Raw genomic sequence first — 18,185 nt, 5'->3', positions numbered from 1 at the left:
CCCCTGCTCAGGAGGCCACGTGGGAGGCTTTGCTCATCGTCCCACAGCCCTGTTTGCTGGGAAATGCTCACTCTCGGGGGTGGGTGGCTCTTGCAGCCAGAGGTCCCCAGGCTGCTTGGTCCCCCCACCCACATCCTCAACCCACAGGAGGTGTGCCCCATGCCCACCCCCACGAGCACAGGAGCATCCATAAGCAATTTCAGCGTTAGTCAGCCCTCGACGGCCACCCTCTGACTGCTCTGTCCTGAGCTACTTTTCAGGCTGACTCATGTCACTGCACAGAGAGCCTGGGGTCGGAGCGGGCTCTCCCACAAACAGGGAGCTACGGGCGGTGGCCAACATGTCCCCACCGATGGTGGACACGCACGCCCGGCCAGCAGCCACCCCACGTGGGACCCGGCCCTGCCTTTCCTGCAGAGTGGCCCGGAGAGGAGAGGAGTGCTTCCTGGAAGCGGGGCCCCGACGCCCTGGGGGCAGGTGCGGAGGAGGCCCCGAGGGGCACATGGCCCTCTCATGCCGTCTCCCAAACTCAGCAACTACAACCAACAATGGAAAGACAAACCACCCAACTGGCAAAGGGTTCCAACAGGTATTTCTCCGGGGAAGCTGAGCAAATGGCCAGCAGGGCTGTGGAAAGATGCTCGCACACGGAGTCATCAAGGAAATGCAAACAGAAAGCACGCTGGGGCACCGCTTGGCACCCACTGGGAGGGCTGTTATCAAAACGAACACCACCAGAAAACAGGCAGTATTGGTGGGGATATGGAGAGACTGGGTCCCTCGCATGTCACACGTCGCGTGTCGCTGGGGGCTGTGCGGTGCCGGGGCCACTGTGGGAGCCGGTCGAGAGGTTACAGGGTCTCCAGGGGCCCCAGGGCTGGTAGCCGTGGGCAGAGACCCAGGGGACCTGAAGCCGGGCTGGCACGGCAGCTCGATCCAGAACAGCCCCGGGTTGGAAGCAACCATCCGCGGGAACGGGCGAACAGAAAGGGACGTCTCCTTACCCTGGAGTGTGTTTCCCAATACAGGTCTGCAGGGCGGACGCAGATGAGAACACGGATTAAAGGCGTCACACTACGTGGAAGAAGCCGGTCACCAAGGGCCACATCGTAAGTAACTCCTTTCCTAGGAGACGTATGGGCAGGCAAATCTGTAGAGACAGAACGTGGATGAGTGGCTGCCAAGGACCAGGGCGTAAGGCGGGGTGACAGCTAACAGACACGGGGTTTCCTTCGGGGGTCACAAAAATGTTCTCCAGTTAGAGTGTGCTTATAGTTTGTTTATACAGTTTGCCTGACTCTGTAAACACACCCAAAACGAGTAACTCTGCACTTAAAAAGAAACTTCTAGGCAGCACGAAATAGTAGAACCCCATTTTATGGACAAGGCTTGGAGATGTTCTCTGAAAGCTGCCTTACCCTCTGCCTGACACTTCGGGGGGGCCACAGAGGCTGCGGCCACTCCCCTGGGGCCCGCAACAGGCCTGGGTCCCATCCCTGGGCAGGCAGGTGGCACTGGAGGACACAGACAGGGACAGGCATGGGGACCCTGGACCAACCCAGGGCCATCACTGCCCTGCCTGTGCATCTTCTCTTTATTAAAGTGTCACGGAGGGGCGCCTGGGCAGCTCAGTCGGTTAAGCGTCTGCCTTCGGCTCAGGTCATGATCCCAAGATCCTGGGATCGAGTCCCGCGTCGGGCTCCCTGCTCAGCAGAGAGTCTGCTTCTCCCTCTGCCCCTCCTCCTGCTTGTGCTCTCTCTCTTTCCCAATCAAATAAATAAATAAAATCTTTTTTTAAAAAAAGTGTCACAGAGACAGCACCCTTTCCAGGCACGGGGGCGGGGCCGAGGTGGGGGCCACCAGATGGAAAAAAGAAAGCCCTGAAGTATGGAGCCAGGATCACCCTGGGCACTTTGTGCCAAGGTCCTTGATTTTTTTCAATTTTATTCGCTCACTTTTAGGCAAATGGGCAGGATGCCTGTGGGCATCTCACCTTGTCCGAATCGCAAGCCCAGGGGGGCTGAGGCTCAAGGCTCCCCACCTGGCTGCAGCCAACAGGACCAGGGCCTGACTGCTCCCACTGGAGTTTCCCCTGGGGGGCCGGGAGAGCAGCATAATTTCTGGGCTGCTCAAATCCTGCAATGGCCTGAACGAAGCCACTGATTCTCGGGGTTGGACAGAGCAAGCCCCCCGCAGGGAGAGCTCGCTCCCCGAGAGCCCTGGGAGGCCTGCCTGCACGCAGCCAGATGGCCCTATCTCGGCTCCCTGAGATGCGTGGAGAGGAGACATTTCCTGCTGTCACTGAAGGTCGCTCCTCTCCTAGGCTCACCTGCAGGCGCCGTAGGCCCGGACAGGTGCCCACGAGCCTCTGCCCTATCTGCCATGGGAAGGCAGGAGGACTAGATTCCTGACCACGTAAGGCCATGGTGTGTGCCAGGCGTCCCGCGGGCATCCCAGGGATGGAGCTGCAGCTCCTGGGAGCGGGTTCCCACCGGGGCTCCCACGGCCCCGACTTCCCGCAGCCCCACGCCCGACAGGGAATCAGAGGAGACGGCACCAGACGGAAGTCTAGGGATTGGGAGGGGACCAGGGCGCTCTTGAGCATATGCTCACCCCCAGTGGGCATCTAAGAGACTGCCCCAAGGGGGTGGACTGGAGCAGGGGGCACCCCAGGGACTGGACACAGATGTGGCAGGAGAGGGGCCAGGACAGGAGGTGGGGCAGGTGGTGGAGGTGGCTGTGGGCGGAGCCTCACGGACCAAAGGGAGCGGCCCCTGGCCACGAGTGTATTCAGAATTCCTTCTCTGTAGGGTCCAGGGCCTTCCCCCTGCCTCCAAGGAGCTCTCAGACGGAGAGGGGCACGCCGACCAGGGTGGATGGCCCCCATTCAAGGAGTCCTCCCTGTGTTCCCCACCACCAACCACCACAGGAGCCTCTGTCTGGTGAAGGGGGAGCCAGGTGAGGCTCCGAGAGAGTGAGGACCCCCTGACTGCCCCTTCTTCCTCCTCTCCTGCCAGGCATTGGCCCCTCCAAGTCTCCCTGCCCTGACCCCCGGCCATCTTCGGGGAAGTCCTGCAGGTGCTCAGCCCTCTGGGGCTGTAAGTGCGGGCCTGGGCCCTCCTTCTGGGGCTGCCCCTGAAGACTCAGGCGGCCCCGCCACACTACCCCCTCCCCAGTGTGACTGGAAAAGGAGGCAAGTAGACCAGACGTCCCTAGGGTCCTGCCGGTGTTCTCCGATCCAGGAGGAGAGACCTTCCTTGGCACTTCATGGGATGTCCTAGAGCACAGACACAAGGCCCAGGGAAGGCTTCTAGCAGGGCCTGGAGGTCTTTCTGGAGGAGGCCTATAGGCCTGTCAACGCTACAGGGAGCGGTCCCTCTAGGAGGGACCCAGAAGCCGCAGGACCTGTGCTCATCCAGCTCGCCATGACCTTCCGGATGTGGTCTGTGTGGCTGAGTAATGAAGCCCCTCCCCCTCACGTGTTCCTGGAGGTTCACACAGCCGACCACCTCCCTGCGGCCGACGGGCCCGGCACGACCCAAAGATGAAGCAGGTCTCCTACCTCTTTGAACGCGGGCACTCCCGGGGACCCGGGGTGCCACACACTTATGTATTAGACTTGTTTAATGATCACCCAGTACCATAATTAGATATTAAAAATCTCACGGTGCCATCATAAAATAACATGGAACGAATAATAAAGTATCACAGTTATAAAGTCATCAAAATGTAATAAAATGGTGTTATTACAAAGGCTTAAAATTTAACGATGGTTTTTTAGTGTGCCACTTATTATATAATTAAAGTTACAAAATAGGATAGAGTAATTAAAATAGAGACTTGAGGCTTTGCGTGGGGTGCCAACCTACCCTCAGTGTGGGTGGGGCGGAGCAGTCCAGCCTCCGGGGGCTGGGGCCTCGGCCAGGGGTCTTCCTGGGCCTGGGCTGACCTGTTGCCGCATGGGCGGCGTGGGCTCCAGAGGCCGAGGGCTTGGGGCTGGCAAGGCCCACCAGCATCCCCCCAGTGCATGCCTGTACTTCCCACTGCCAGCACCCACATTTCTTTGCCAAATGCCCCAGAGCCTTCTACTGTCCCTGCCATGAAAGCTAACGCCGGCAGGAGCTGGCCTCAACCAGGGCCTCCTGGATCGCCGGTGACTGTCCCAGCTTCCTGCCCCTTGGTAACTCTGAGGCTCCCAGCTGGCCCTGGGGGCTTCCACTCCCCTCCCACAAGCTTGCTACAAGCTGCCTGCCTCGTCTTGCTTCCTGCCCACCCCAAGTAAACCCCTTACCTGACCCAAGGTTCCTGGGGACCCAGGAATGCTCAGTGGACAGTGAGGATGGAACTCAGGTCCCCGAGCCTGCTGTGTGCCAGGCCGTGCTGGACGTGGGGCTCACAAGTGACCAGATCTGGTCCGGGGTCAGGCAAACCACAGGCAGGATGTGCTGGGTCAAGGATGTGACAACTGACAGACGCCCCTACTCAGCCTGGGGTTGGGAGAGGAGTGGAGGAAGATGGCCGGCAGAGGGACAACGTGTGTAAGGGCTCGGGGGAGCAAGTTCAAGGAGCTACGTCATTCCACGAGGCAGAGCCGTGGAGTCTCACTGAATAATGGCCAGCTCACTTTGCACTAGGAAAACTGTCCTGTGCACACCTCCAGTCCTCGTCCCTCTGGGAGCCTTAGCCCAGGATGGGAGTGTGGGGGGCAGGCCGGCCCTGCAGACGGGGCCCCGGGCCAGCGCCCGCCAAGCTGGGCGGGGTGATGCAGTCACGTCATCACCCCGCTTCAGGCCCGGTGGGCACGTGCGGGCTCTCCAGGAAGAGGGGGCCTGTTGCCTCACTGTAGATCATCCTTAAAAAAGAAACCAGAGACACCCCGGGTACCTCCCTGCGGCCCCATAAATCTGGAGAGGAGGGAGCCACGCTCAGAGAACACAGGCTTTTGAATTTTAAATGGCCAATTTGGTCAATGAATCAATTTCACTGGGCTGAGGCGAGCGTGCCGATGAAAGCAGTTTTAAGACCTATTTGAAGCGATGAGAGCCTCTTTGTTCACACTTTTCTCATACTGCCGTCCTCTAATATTTCATCTGTATTCATTTTTATGGCTTTCCAAATTATAGATGTCAGCTAAAAACTGAAAAAGAGAGGTACGGGGAGGAGGAGGAGGGACTCGCTGCTGTCGAGAAGAGAGGCTGAGTTTGACTCGACTCACAGCGGATCCCTGCGTCTCCGGCCGCGCTCCCGCATCCACGCAAGGGCCTCATGCGGCCGTGGGGTGGAGAACGAGGCAGACGATCCCCCGCAGCGGGGCTCACATTCTGGGGGGAAGACAGAGAGCCCCTAGGAGCCAGCAGGACAAAGACCCCAGTGCTCCGGGCAACACAGGGCTCCGGCCACCTGCTCCTGCCCACGTCCCTTCCACCGCACCCAAAGAGCACCCCGAGGTTACGGTTCCCATCTCTGAGAACTCGTGTCCTGCTGATTCTGAATCATTCTGACCCAAAATTAGTATGTGCATTATCCTGGCTTAAAATTAGTATGTGCATTATCTTTGAGAAACAGTGTTTCCTCTACAACTTATAATGTGAAGCGATCCCAAGACCAGTACTTGAAACCACAAATATTTGAGAGTCCGTAAGCATTTCCTGTAAAGGGCCAGCCAGTCAGCCCTTGTGGGCTGGGCCATCCCGGTTGCAGGCACTCAGCTCCGAAGCTGCCGTGTGAAAGCCGTCATAGGCAGCACGCAGCACCCGGGGGTGGTGCCGACCCAGCAAGTTCCTTCACAAAAGCAGGTCAGCAGGCCCCATCTGGCCACCTCCGGCTCTAAACACTAATGTGAGCCCACTGGTTTCTCTGCAGGATCCAGTCCCATCCAGTGAAATGCTCACTCCGGATACTGTATTTTCTATCTCTGCTGTTATTTACGTTTGGGATGTTTGTGCCTTATTTCTTTCCTCACTCTGTTCATGTTTTCCTTTAAGTCCTTTTGCCTACGGAACGGATCTATAACTGCTGTTGTAACACCCTTGTCCACCCACTCTGTCATTTCTGGGTCAGCCTCTGTCAACTGGTTTTTCTTCTGTTTATGGAGAGAGGCAGCTAGACACCTGGGGGACCCACCACAGACAGGTACCAGGGCAGCCACGCTCGGGGCGGCCACTCAGAGTCTGTTTCCTCACCTAGAAAATGGGGACAGAACAATATTCATGCCAGCCCCCAGGGCTGCTGTGAAGTTCTACATAAACAGGTGGGGAAGCGCCCTGAGACGGGCAAGCCTGGGGGTGCAGGTGGTGGGGTAGGTCACTGGGCCGCCGGGCCTGCATCCCCGCCCTCCTGTGTGCCTGCCCCGCGTCCCCACGGCGCTTCCTTCCCTGCAGCTCTGTCGGGGGCAGATCGGGTGGGCGGGGCAGCTGCCCAGCTCAGGAGCCATGGAGCCTGTACGTCCCTGGGCCACGTGCCCCCTCCTCAGAACAGCAAATCCATCTCAGACCCCCCCAGAGCCGGGCTGCACGAACACAGGCAGTGCTCACTGCCTACTCGCCGATGAAAAGAAGAGAGAGAAAAGGAAGCATTTCTGTGTGGCGAATGAGCTGCGTTTGCTGTAATTTCTCCAGACAATTTCTTTATCAAAATGCAATGACGGGCCCAGGCACGTGGGACCTCCGCCGCTGACAAAGGGAAGGAGGTGCGCTGCTGAGCGGCCAGGACCCCTGCACACGGCCCCAGCCACTCAGCACGGTTGGCCAGGCGGCCAGGGAGGGCTGTGGGTGCTCTGAGGCTGGGCCCCCTCTTGCTCTCAGATGAGGCTTCGGTCCCCCCGGAGATCACTCCAGCCTAACACAGGGCAGGAGAGCCCCACCTGACAGACAGGGGCCTGAGGGCTGCAAGCCACCCACCTTCAGTTCCACCTGCAGAATTAGGCCTCCATGGAGGGCGATCTAAAACCCAAGGACACAAGGATGCAGGACATGAGTTTCTCAACAGAAACCCACTGGACTGGCCATCTCTCCACCCCCACAGCCCATCCCCTGCCCCCCCCGCCTTCTCCCCTGGACAGCATCTCCTGTCAAAGGCACTCAGCCCACAGTCAGTTCTCTGTTCTCATCCCTCGACCCAACAGCAGGGTTTTGAGGGGTCTGGGTCCCCCTCCTGCACCCTCCCCTTGGTTCCCTGGTCTCAGCCTCCTCACTGTCCTGCTGTCTGTCCCACCCCAGGGCTGGCCCTCTACCTCCTGTTCCTCCCTGCTGTCCCATCCCAGTGACCTAGCCCAGTCTCGTGGTGTTACCTGCGATCTGAATGCTGACCCCCCCAAATCCTTGTATCAGCCCAGACCCTCCCCCCTCCCACAGTCTAGAGTCTCTTTTTGCTCTTGGGGGTGTCTCCTCCTTCCTAAAGCTCCCAGTGAGGCAGCCATCCCAAATCCAGACCCATCTCCTCCTGCCCCTTTCTCCAGCCCCAGGTTCAGAGCTACCCTCTCAAATACGGTACCACCACAGTTGGCTGGTCAAGGTCACCTTGGCTGTGTTAGGTCATTGTTGTCAATGGTAGGACCTTGATACCTCATCCAAAAGCAGGAGAAGCGTTCCCAGATGCTTGCTTGATGTCTCCTCACATGGCTGGGGGCCCTCAGTCCACACACCCAAGGCAGACTCTGCTGTCCCACCATACCACGTCCCCTCTCATGAGGGCACCCCTCTCTCCCGTGCTTGGACCCCAAGCCTCATGCCCCATCAGGAAGAAGGAGGTCCTAACCATGCTGGAAGAATACAGGGATGGCAGGGTCTGGAGTCCCCTTGGGTCCTCGGGTCAAGAAGAGGAAGGTGCAGAGGCCCGCCAGGTCGGTGGCAGGTGGGCTCCTCCAGCTGACCTCAGCTCTGCGGACACCGCCCAGGCCTTGTCTGCTCGTGGGTCTGTGCCTACCTGAGAACAAGGCAGGACATTCTTCTCTCCAGGGCCCAGGTGGTGTTAGGGGCTGGGACCAAAATGATTCTGTGACCAGTGAACCGCCAACAGCTATGACCAGTGAACCGCCAACAGCTGAGAAAATCCGCTTGTTACATGGCTCCCAGACCAGAGGCCCTGGATGTCGTGCTGACCTCACCCTTCCTTCTCCAGCCCTTCTCCCTACAGCTCTGGCCAGGTCCGCGGGCAGGTGGGAGTCGCCCCAGAGAGCGTGTCCCCAGGTGGCGGGCTCCAGGCTGTGCATGAGCCGGCTTCATGCAGGAAGCCACTGGGTTTGGTGCTAGCTTCGCTCTCCTCACTCGGCACCCCCATGCTTCCCGAGCTCTTGTGATGTAATCCAGCATCTCGCAGAGAATAGGGTAAAGGCAATTTTACGACTGCAGTAAAACCAGCAAAGTGACCCTCTGATGGTGGTTAATGAGCTCCGCTCTATCTCACCAGCTGAGCAGGCAAACTATAACCCCACACATGAGGTCAAAATGAGAGCCACGCCGTCCCTGGCAGACGGGTGGAGCATCATCACGGTCTCCTAATCTCTTCTTGCATCCAACAGAAGCGATCAGAAGATACCTCACAGGAAATTATTTCCCTCCTCGTAACCATAGCAACAGATGAGCACTGGTCTGGCTCAACTTTCCGAGTGAGGGTCTTTGTCAACATGGAACCAAACCCTGAGAGCAAAACAGAGACCAGGTCCAGCTCCGTCCCAGACACGCTGTGGGGAGAAAGGGAGGAAGAGGACATGTGTGGAGGGGTGTGGAGGGCTGGTGTGGCTAAGACACCTGTCATCTCAAAGGGAGCCACAGACCCCTCAGCACGATCCCATCAGAACCCCAGCGGGCCTCTTTGTGGAAACTGTTGGTGGGTTCTAAAATCAATCTGGAAGTGCTAAGAACCTGGAAAAGGAAAAGCCATCTTGGAAAAGATGGGCAGAGTTGGATTCGCACCACCTGACCCAGGATGTCCTGCGAAGCCACGGACATCGGGGCAAAGAGAGCATGGCGGAGGGGTGGACCTGGATCGTGAACAAGAGAGACTCCATGACCAGACCCACAAATACGAGGCCCACGGATTTTTGACAAAGGCTCCAAGGCAATCCCAGAAGGAAAGGTCTCCTAAGGAAAGGAGAGTTTCTTCTGGATTAAATGTGTGAAAAATAAACACCAACCCCTTCCTCACACCATATACAAAAATTAGTTCAAGATGGATCATAGATGTAAATATGAAAGACGGACTAGGGAACACCCAGAAGGACACAAGGGAGCAAACCTGGGCAACCTCGGGGCAGGCAGATTTTCCTTGGAGAGCACACAAAAGGGACAGGCCAGGGAAAAAAAATGACAAATGGAATTTAATCAAAATGTAAAACTTCACATCTTCAAGACATTGCTAAGAAAACAAAAGGGCAATCCACACACTGGAAAGAAAAAAATATATATCCATATATATGTGTGTCTATATACCCACAGCCATCTTATATCCCGAATACATAAAGAATTCTTACGAAGCAACAATAAAAAGACAACCTAATTAAAACTGCAAAAGACTTGAACAGATGCTTCACAAAAGAAGCTGTACGAATGGCCAATAAGCGTGTGAAAAGATGCTCAACATCATTAGTCATCAGGGAAATGCAAATTAAAACCTCAAGGAGACAGCACTTTTGCCCACTAGGTTGACAGAGCCAAGTGCTTGGGTGGGGGTGGGGATGGGAGCCTCCCACACAGTTCACGAGGGCAAGCAGTGCTCTGGACATCCGGAAAACGCCATGGCAGCTCAACTCCTGGGTATTTACCCAAAAGGAAGTAAAACATAGGTCCCCGAAAACACTTGCACAAGAATGCTTACAACAGCTTCATTCATAATAGTCAAAACTGGAAGCTACCCAAATGTGCATCGACTGGAAAAGCATAAATACGGGCATTAAGTGGAACACTAGTCAACAAATGAAAACGAATAAACTCCGTGAGTCAAACTCGAAAACATTACATTGAGTGAAAGAAGCCAGAAACAGACAGACACAGGCTGTATGATTCCATTTATTGGAAGTTTTAGAACAGGCAAAACCCAACCTGGGGGGCTCGGTTGGTTAAGCGCCCGCCTCTTGGTTTCGGCTCAGGTCCTGTTCTCGTGGTTGTGGGATCGAGCCCCACGTCAAGGTCTGTGCTCACTGCGGAGTCAGCTTCAGATTCTCTCTCCCTCTCCCTCTCATTCAATCTCTCTCAAATAAATAAATAAAATCTTTAAAAAAAAAAAAGAAAAGAAAAGAAAGGGCGCCTGGGTGGCTCAGTCATTAAGCGTCTGCCTTCGGCTCAGGTCATGATTCCAGGGTCCTGGGGTCGAGCTCCACATCGGGCTCCCTGCTCAACAGGAAACCTGCTTCTCCCTCTCGCACTCCCCCTGCTTGTGTTCCCTCTCTCGCTGTGTCTCTCTGTCAAATAAATAAATAAAATCTTAAAGAAAAAAAAGAAATCAGAGCAATGGCTGACTGTGGGGGGTGGGGGGGGCGCCACTCCCTGGGAAATGGGGGTGCCCTGTAGCCTAACGGGGGTGTCGGTCCCGTGGGTCACGTTGTACTCTTAGATCTCTGCATTGCATGTTGATGTATTTTATTTCAGAACAAACAAGGCCACCCCAAAAAACGATGTGACAACAGCACGGAAGGGCTCCCCATCCCCTCGGGCGGGGCCAAGTCCAGTAGCCACGCTCCACCCCCGCCTGGGCATCCCGGCCTTGAGATGCCCCTCTGGCCAACGGTGCCCCCACAGCCCAGCCCCACTTCGTGTCTTTGTCCGGTACACTTGACTGATGGGCTTGGGGGTCATCGGGACCTAAGTGTGAATTTAGTCAGTGGCATGTGGCCTCCGCTCCGTCCCCGGGGACCACAGCTCCCCTCCCAGAGCTGGTGCCGGGAGCTCAGGGCGGCACACAGAGCACCTAGCCCTGCGTCTGGCCCCTGGAGGGCTTGGTGAAGGGCGGTGGCCTCTACAGCAAACCACGCCTTCCCCGCCTCCCCCAGACGCCCCATGCTCCCTGCAGCCCTGCCGGGCTGGCTGGGCCCTTTGGGAAGGGCCTGGACAGCCAGGTCTTGCCCTGACTTCTGACCTTTTCCAAATTCACAGCCTCTCCAAGCCTCTAGCCGATGTCACCGCTCACCCCCAGCACTCTTGGTCCCACGATGTCCTGCTCAGGCAAGGGCGCTGCATCTGCCCTCCACCCTTGGAGCCCTCCCTGCGTCTGGGACTCGGCTGGGCCCTGCTGCCAGGAACCTGGCTCCAGGCCTTCCGAGAGTCATGGTGTGTCCAGGGCGTGTGCATCCCCATCCGCTGCCAGCCGCAAGCCCCTGCCCCTCTCAGCCTGGTAGGCAGCCAGCCCCGGCCAGATGAGGATGCACAGGCAATTTTCTCCCGAAACAAATGGAGAGAAATTGCTGAAACGGGTGAGCAGCCTCTGTTTCGAGCTAATTTCCACATAATAGAATCAGATGACTTCCCTTCCTTTCTGCGGGCTCCCTTGCATAATCCGACAAATTGCAAAGGCGATCTGATTCAGGGGCTCAAATGTAGGGGTAGGGGCCGATTCTTTTGAATAGTCCTGGACAAATGGTGGGGGGCGGAGAGGAGGCAGAGGGTCCCCACAAAGTGTGGTCTGGCCCCACCCCGAGGAGGACCTCTCGGGGTTTCCCGAGGCTGCCCCACAGCCGGCCCCTGGGAGGCAGGGGCCCCGCACATTCCAACACCGCTTGCCCGCGGGCAAGCACAGGCCCACCCGGGAAGGCCGCTGTCCACGTGTTTGGTGCGCAATATGTCCCGTGGGGCTTGCCAGCCGGCTCTTGGCTCTGCGCTGGCGCTTGGCACCTCCAGCCCCGCGCCCGGCCAAGACTTCAGCTCTGCTGCCGGTCCCGGGTGCCCACCCGCCGAGGCCGCTAGACCCCGCCACTCTGCGCATTCACGGCCCCGTGCCTCGGCTCCAACTCGCTCTGCCCGGTGCGTGCCGTCCCGTGGTGCTCCCAACACCCCACTGCACAGCCCCTGGCCCGGGACACGGTGCCACTGGGCTGGCGCTGTCCTCCCACGTGGACCCCACTCTGGTGGGCAAGTCACGGAGAGCAGAGGGAAACAGCAACACCGCTGAGGACTTCCTACTGTTCAAGGCGCTGCTGTGAAATTAAGGGAATGTTTGTTTTAACAATATTTATTTTAAAATTATACCAACACCGCAGTAAGCAGGCTCACTATTTCAGTGTGAGAATCTCCCAGCCCTGTGCCCTCCCCAGAGGGATCCCTGCTTGGGGTTGCTGAACACCTTCCAATCTTTCCAGGCATTTTTATGCAAATGTGCATGTAAGAACATATACATATCAATTAGGGTGGTTACAGGATGGGCCCCATTTATTCCCATGGTCCTGAGGCTGGTATTTGCACTTAACATACACTTCCATTTAAATGAGCAGAGTCACTTCTAACTTGGGTCCCTGGAAGGGAGAGTCTGCTTCCAAGGAGGGCTCTCGAGGGGGACAGGTTGCTCTGGGGCCCTCATCAATCGCCCAGAGCACGGGACAGTCCACTCAGTGCAAGATCCAAGATGACCCAACCCAACAGCCTCCCTGGAGGGCTGCGGGTTTCAGGATCAATCACCCACCACCCCAGCCGGAGGCAGAGAAAGAGACCCAGCAGCAGGAGGCCTGCAGGCAGTAGATGCCCAGAAGAGCGGTGGGTTAGCTCAGGCCACGGAGGGCTTTCAGGGGCTCTCAGGGGAGCTGAGGATGTCAGGGAAGAAAGATGAAGAGCAGTCCAAGCCCAGGGCCTGGATGGAGCCTGGTGTTGGGTGCTCCCAAGGACAGCACCGTGGAGGAATGGGGGGGAGGGTGGCACAGCGGGGCCGTTAGGCAGGCTGAGCCGGGAACTCCAGGTGGAGGACCAGGGACCTCCCCGACAATCAGGGTCCTCAGGGACAGAGGACAGGGACAGGGAGCCCTGCTGGGGCGGCTTCCACATCTTCCAGGCCCGTGGTGACGAGGGTTGGAGCAGACGCCCTCTGGAGATGGAGACATTCTGGAAGCTGGCATATACTCAGGGAACGCAAACTGATTGAAATATCAGGCTGAGAGAGACGTAATTAAGAAGTGAGACGTGTTGCCAAAACATCTACAGTGTTTCAAAGCCAGAAACGTATAGCTGGGGGACAGTTTGCTCCTCGGTAGCTCGGCCCCTCCGGGGCGGCCAACCGGAAGCAGCTCGGTCAGGCCGTCTGTCCTCAGTGGGCACAGGCCACCTGACACTCCACCGGGCTGATGGGGGGCAGCCAAGTCTTTGCTGCTGCTGAGAGCACGCACCCAGGAGCAAATGCCCCGGGCTACAACATGCACACCAGAGCACGCAGGTGCTCAGGTCAAGAAGGATCTAGGGGGGCAGGGAATGTTCTGGAAGGCCTGCTGGGGCTGGAGTGCAGTCCCACAGGACGGGAAGGACTGGGAACAGTGGGGGAACTAGGAAGTGGATGTTTTGGGGAAGGTGTGGAGAGTGCAGAAGCCCAGCTGCCTGAGGCCAACTACGCCCTCAGCCGTCCACCAGAAGCCCACCAGGACAGCGGCAAGATCAGCTGGGTCTGGCTGGGCAGCACAGATCTGGGGGTTTCAGTTTTGTCCTGGCCCACCCAGCCCCTGGTGGCTCCCCAGCCTGCACTCTGCCCACACCAAGCACTCGGAGGGGCGGTGGCTGGTGGGCCCTTCTGTGGGGCACCCAGAAACCCAGTAACTCCTGCCCGCGGGAGCTGCATGACCACGCACCCCGGCACTAGGTAAGATGAAGTGATGAAAATATCACCCTCTTGGCAGACAAGGGGTTAATGCAGCCATGTAATTGCTGGAGGCAGCCTCACAAATGATTTATTGATTTTTTCTAAAATGAGAATATGTCATATTCTGTGGTGTGGATATAGACCAATTTGTGCATGGGCCAACTGGATGCAAACTGAGTAGTTGATACCGGATGCCAGCTTAGACGCGAAGCCAAGCAGGAACTGCGCCACGGTGATAAAGCTCTTCTACCTGTCTCTCTGAGTTCACCGCGCCGCCCTCGAGGCGGACACGATGTGCTGGGGGTGCCGAGGCCAGCCAGACCGGTCGCTGCCCTTCATGGGCTCAAGGCTGCAGAGGCTTAGGGATCACCGGCTGGGAGGCTGGGCTCCGCCGAGGGGAAGGGGGGCAGCACGGCCCGGGGCTGGGGGAGGGCACCCCAAGGAAGTGCGTTCAGACAGAGACTCAGAGGATGAGGACCCCCAGTCAGGGGAAAGGCAGAGGAACCTTGAGAGTTGGACCTTGAGAGACATGTGCTAGAGAGAGGCGACACAAAGCACAGTGGGTTAGGAACAGGAAGATGGCCACGGGGGTGAGGAGCCCACAAGGACAAAGGCGAGGGGCTCGGAGGGTCCCTGGGGGGCTAAGCCCCTGGAGGGTGTTAGCAGGAGAGACCTCACCACACACTGTGTTTGAGGAAACTGCCTCCCCTCTGGGCATCCACGGGGGAGCGAGCCAGCGGCCCTGGTCCAGCCACACGCTGCAATATTATCCCGCCATGAAAAGGAAGGAAGTCCTGACACCAGCTGCGATGCAGATGAGCCTGGAGAACATTCTTCTTTTTTTTAAAGATTTTATTTGTTCATTTGAGAGAGAGAGCAGTGCCCAGGCGCGCGGGGGAGGGGGGGCGGTGAGCAGACTCCCCGCTGAGCAGGGAGCCCAGCGGCAGGGCTGGATCCCAGGACCCCGGGATCATGACCCGAGCTGAAGGCAGACGGACTGAGCCACCCAGGCGCCCCAAGGAGAACAGGACTCTGAGTGAAAGCAGCCAGACGCAGAAGTCCACCTACCCTAGGATTCCGTTTCTGTGAGACGCCAGACAGAAAAGAGGCTGGCGGTTCCCAGGGCCGGGGGCAGGGAGAGCAACTGCACAACGGGTGGGGGTGGGGGTCTCTTTAGGGGGTGATGTTGTGGAGGTAGATGGCGGCGGCCGCACAACCTGGGGAAGGTACTGAGTGCGTCGGGGGAGGGTGGGGGCGGGGAGGAGGAGAGGACCAGGGGAGGGAATGGGTGATCCCGGAGGAGGCCAGAGAGCAAGACAGACGCTAAGGACCTTCCTGGCTGTGGTGGCGGAAGGGGCGAGGCCCCGCGAAGAGACAGAGTTACAGCTCAGCTGGAGCGGGACGGGAACCCAGAGACGGTGGGTCCCGGAACCAGAGCGGGGAGTTTCGTGCGCCGCGGACCCAGCACCGAGGGAGGCGGCTGGCAGAGCGCCCGGGGGCGCAGGGTGGACAGCCGAGGGCCCCGGCGCACGCCCCGTGGAAAACGACGTGTCCCGCCTCGAGAACGCCGAGGCGGGTGCAGAAGGCACATCAGCCACCTCGCCCCGGCCTCCTCCCTGGGCGCGGGTCCCCGGCGTGCGCCCCGGCGTCCTAACAGCCCACGCAAACATGCGCAGAGCGCAGCACCTCCGTCTTTACTGTGTGGCTGGTTTCAAAAGGGGGCTCACGTGGGGGCGTGGAACCGCGTGGGGCAGCCCCTCCGCCGCGCCGTGGTCTCCCCGCCCGCGGCAGGTGCGTTTGGGAAGGGGACAGGCTCCTCCCCAGTGAAACACCAGCAGCCCCACGAGTTCCCTGCTTCGAGCCTTAGCACAGTGTCAGTTACAGAGCGCAGCGTCCGGTGCCCACTGATCATCACAACCCTGGCTCGGTGAGGCAGGTCTTCTTCCCAAGTCTTCCTGCGGGGGTGGGGTTGGTCTCCTCTGCGCCTCCCACCCAGCTCACCTCCTCCAGCTGGCTAACCGGGTCCCCACTCCCACGGCCCTGAACCGCTCACGGAGACCTCTGGCTCAGCCCCTGCAAGCTCCCGCCACTTCTCTCCAGTGTGGCTTCTGGTCATGGGGCCCCTCCCACACTCGTGGACCCTCGACCCTCACTCGCAGGCACAAGGGTCTTAGCACTCAGCACGACCTCCCTCCTGTCCTGGGTAGAAGTCAGGCCCAGTGCCCCCGTCCGGAACCGGGACCCAGCTGGAGTCCAGGTGAGCCCCCAGGGCCCCTCCACACCTGGGGTGGCAGAGGCAGCCGCCCACAGCCCTCCCCTCAAGGAACACAGGCGGGGACCCCAGCCAGCCCTGGCCTCCCCTGGCACATCCTTGCATCCTCGCAGTGAGTGAGTCTTTAGAGCCCCAAACCAGTTTTCAACCATTTCTTATGAAAATCCACAGGGGCTGTCTGCTTACAGCCCACCTGGCAGCTGACCTCTCCAGAACGAATCTCAGCCTGGGTCCGAGCCTTCAGACCAGCAGTTGTTCTATGCAGTTTTGAAATCAGGGGTCTTTATCTGATGGACCCCGAGGCGTAGGGCTGGGAGTTAAGCTCAGACACATGGAGGAGGCATGGCTTCTTGATATTCTGGGATGGATGTCCACCCTTCCCCTGAGGACCCCACTGGGGGATGGGAAACAGCTCATTTCTTCAGCATCCAGTGGGACCCTCCGATTGGCTCTTGAGATGAATTGTTTGACGCCACCAACGTCTTTCCACCTTGCTCCCCTGTGAGCTGAGCTCTGCTGGAGGGGCACCCAGTGTGGGTGGTCCCGGGACAGCTCTGGGCCTGTGGTTTCCATGGAGCACGTCTTGATGCCTGGTCCAATTTACCAGGAAAAGAACAACAACCCTTCACCACTGCAGAGTAGAAAACCAAGGCTCAGAGAGGTTATGTCACTTGGAAAGGCTCACACAGCATGACTGGGCCATAAACTGGTTCCAGCTGGCTCCCAGGCCCCGGGGAGGGCTGGCCTCACAGGTGTCCTCCCAGCTAAGTTGGCTTGGCCTTTCTGTCCCTTCACTGGGGACCCTCCCTTGTGTCTGCCATATCCCCTGCTGGCTGGGGGTGGCTTATTCATGATGGGCCTGCTGGCTCTCAGCTCAGCCACTTTCTGAGACCCACTCTGGTTCCTACAAATACACCCAGAGAAGGGAGAGCAGGAGAGGGAGCCTGAGCTAGGAGCTGAGGACAGGTGACACACCTGGCCCAGCCACAGCCCCTAGGATGCTCACATGGCATCAGGTAACAAGAGGTGAGCAGCAGCCATGCAGCCCACTTGGGACATAATGAGGGGAGACTCAGAGGGCTCTGGGGGCACTGAGGAGCCTTCTGACTTCCTGGGGGAAGCAGCATGTAGACACAGAGCTGGGGCTCAGGCAACAGGACTTGCCTCGTGAGCTGCATGGCAAGGGGCGGGGCTTCCTACCTGGGGAGACACGTGCATCACTGCTCACGGGTCAGTCTCCACAAATCCATGTGAGGCCACTGTGTCCCAGCATCCTAGGCTCCGGGGACAGGGTGGTTTTGCAAAATGCTGACCAGCATTTGAAGGCAAGCTGAAAGCCATCAGCTACTGAGACAACGGCAAATAGTAGCTGGGTTTCTGAATCTGGGATCAGGAGTCGGAGCTCCGAGGGAGTCACCTGCACTGCTATTATGAGCATCTCCGTAGCAGAGTCCGCGGGCCGGGCCCCATTCTGCGCCTCCAGGAGCGGTCGGCTCCTTTGCGCTTTGCTCTGTTCCCAGATGAGGGGCTTCTGCAGACACGAGCGGCTGGGCTTGCGGTGGGCCTCTGTTTCCCCCTCTGCATGACGAGGATGATGACCTCTGTGGCCTCCATGACCCCCAAGCTCTGGCTTCGACATGCCGTGGCGGAGCCAGCTGAGCCGGGGAAGCGGCACGTGGAGACTCGCCGGCTGACGTGAGCTCCTCCTCTGCAGCCCCTCGCCCCCCAGGTCTTGCTCCCCGAAGGCCAGGCTGCAAGGGCAGCCCCGGAGGGTGTGGGCGTGCGCGCTGCCAGGCGCAGAGTGTCCCGGAACGGGGCTTGGCCGGGCTAGGCCTGGGCCAGTCTACAACCTGTCTGGAGCACAGAGGCCTCACAGGGGCAGACTCCTGGAGCAAGGGAGCAGGGACCGTGACCCCAACCGGGGAGGAGATGGCAGAGAATGCCCCTTGTCCGCTGGCACCTTGGTTATCACTGGTGCAGAGAATTGAGAAGGTGAGGCCAGGGGTCCTGCCTTTCCAAGGCTGGGAAATAGGATCAAACAGGTTCTGCTGGGTCCCAAGCAGACTTCTGGGGCTGTGTCCGGGGAGGAGGGTTTGGGGAGGAGGAGCTAGAAAGGCTGAGGGGAAGGTGGGGGCCAGGGCATCACTGG

Source organism: Leptonychotes weddellii, chromosome 9 (assembly GCF_054177405.1).
Source record: "Leptonychotes weddellii isolate Sample4059 chromosome 9, ASM5417740v2, whole genome shotgun sequence".
Taxonomy (NCBI): Eukaryota; Metazoa; Chordata; class Mammalia; order Carnivora; family Phocidae; genus Leptonychotes; species Leptonychotes weddellii.
Note: the sequence above shows the minus strand (reverse complement) of the source record.